Source organism: Mirounga leonina, unplaced genomic scaffold (assembly GCF_011800145.1).
Source record: "Mirounga leonina isolate KUSES-001 unplaced genomic scaffold, KU_Mleo_1.0 Mir_53, whole genome shotgun sequence".
Taxonomy (NCBI): Eukaryota; Metazoa; Chordata; class Mammalia; order Carnivora; family Phocidae; genus Mirounga; species Mirounga leonina.
The window spans coordinates 84119474-84121931 of record NW_023270807.1 but is presented as its reverse complement, the minus strand read 5'-3'; positions in this window follow the sequence as shown (position 1 = coordinate 84121931).

The window sequence follows — 2458 nt, the reverse complement described above, 5'->3', positions numbered from 1 at the left end:
ATGTTTAAGTATTTACCTAGTCTTCAATAGGTATCACTTTAATGGCTAAATGGTAGGCCATTATAGGGGCCAAGAGCAGGCTGCCCTAAAATGTGCCACTTTGGCATATTGATTTCCTTTTTAATTACTTAAAAGATGGTCTATCTAAGAAGAACATTCAGACAGACCCTCCTCTGTCCCCTTGAAAGCAGGAAATAAATCTCCCATGTGAAAGATACTTTTCTTATACCAGGAGGCAAGAGGACATTCTTATCACCAGAGATGGGAAATTTAGAGCCAAGGAGGCTGTATAAAAACAGCCCTTGTTACTTTTTACTAATTTACTACCCCAGCCCAAATTCTGTTTAAAATTCCTTATTAACTGAAGTTCCCAAAGTTAAGTTTTCTTTGTCCTGTCAATTCCTCACAGATTTATTGTCACTTTGTCTCAAAAAGTATAAAAACTGCCTGCCTTAGTCATTTCTTTAGGTCTTAATTTCATTATTGGGCCTCCATGTGCACACAGTAATAATTTGGTTTCTTTCTCCTATTAATCTATTTCATGTAAATTTAATTCTCAGTCCAGCTGGAAGAATTTTGAAGAGTAGAGGAAGAATTTTTCCTTCCCTTCACCATCTGATAAGTGTACCAAAGATCACTTAACAAATCCAAATTGGTTATTACCAATTTTTAATTATTACAAATTCCTAATTTTTACCATATGAGTAATATTATAATAAACATCTACACAAGTATAGCTTAATGCAAACTAGTTACTGGGCCTAAAGTTATGAGTATTTTTGAGGCTCTAAATATTTGCCAAATTGATATGTCAGAGTTTCAAGTAACCTATGAAAATGGTAATTTTGTGGCACCCACCTAAGCACATGGAATTATCTTTTAACCTTTTTTTTTTTTAAGATTTTATTTATTTATTTGACACAGCGAGAGACACAGTGAGAGAGGGAACACAAGCAGGGGGAGTGGGAGAGGGAGAAGGAGGCCCCCCGCTGAGCAGGGAGCCCGATCCAGGGCTCGATCCCAGGACCCTGGGATCATGACCTGAGCTGAAGGCAGACGCTTAACGACTGAGCCACCAGGCGCCCCAACCTTTTTTAATTGTTAATTCCAAGGCCATAAATGAGGTAGCTCCCTGCTATTTTAATTTGCATTTTTTGTACTATTAGTAAGGTTCAAGTTTTCTGATAGTGTTTATGAATTCTAGTTCATTCTATGTCTTCTCAAAAATATTTCCTAGATTATGTGTTAAGAGGCTTAGTGTGTTTCTCATCAAACCATCTTAGCTCTTTATGTTGTAAAAGTAGGGTGTATTAAAATACTATTTTTTTTTTTTTTTGGTCATTTTAACAGCAACATTTTCTTCCTAGTATGTAGTTCCAAACCAGTCCTTGTGAGCTTATTCTTTTTTTTTTTTTTTAAAGATTTCATTCATTTGAGACACAGATACAGAAAGAGAGAGAGAGCATGAGCAAGGGGAGAGGCAGAGGCAGAGGGAGAAGCAGGTTCCCCGCCAAGCAGGGAGCCTGATGCGGGACTCGATCCCAGGACCCCGGGACCATGACCTGAGCCGAAGGCAGACACCCAACTGACTGAGCCACCCAGGCGCCCCTGTGAGCTTATTCTACTGTTCTGAAACTCCCCTTAATTGCCTCAGAACCTGAGATTGACAATCAGAAATCTAAATCAAGTTTCACTAATCTCTTAATGATGGAAACTGGTTTTTCATGATCAGTTGTGATGCCTAACACCAGTGTTACAGGTTATAAAATACCAGCTTTGGACAATGATTTCTTTTAGAAATAAATTCTAACAAGTTCAAAGTTACCCAATAATATCATTACACAAATTCCAGTTTTCATCCCTAAGAGCAATGAGCATAACTGCAGCCGGTATGCTAAAGATAAAATCCAGGGGCATCTGGGTGGCTCAGTTGTTAAGCATCTGCCTTCAGCTCAGGTCATGATCCCAAGGTCCTGGGATCGAGCCCCGCATTGGGCTCCCTACTTAGTGGGAAGCCTGCTTCTCCCTCTCCCACTCCCCCTGCTTGTGTTCCCTCTCTCGCTGTGTCTATGTCAAATAAATAAATAAAATCTTTAAAAAAAAAAAAAAGATAAAATCCAAACCATCAATACAATGGGTATAGCAACTGTGAAATAACATTTTTCTATATGATATTTTCTGTGTATCTCAGACAAGGTGAAAATGCCAAGTTAAATCATAATATACCCCAAGACTGGATCAATGAATCAGTAACTCAAAGAAGGAAGGCTTAATGTAGAAACCGTTACTACAATATTTATTCTGATCTTTTTTTTTTTTAATCTCTTATCTGCTCCTTTTTAGGTCTGGGATCATTTCATTCCCAAATGGCCCTCTGGGCCATGGCTAATTTGTATAGATAGCTCAGTAATTTTTGCAAAGTCTAGAAGGCTGTGTCATTGTACTTGTGATGGTAATT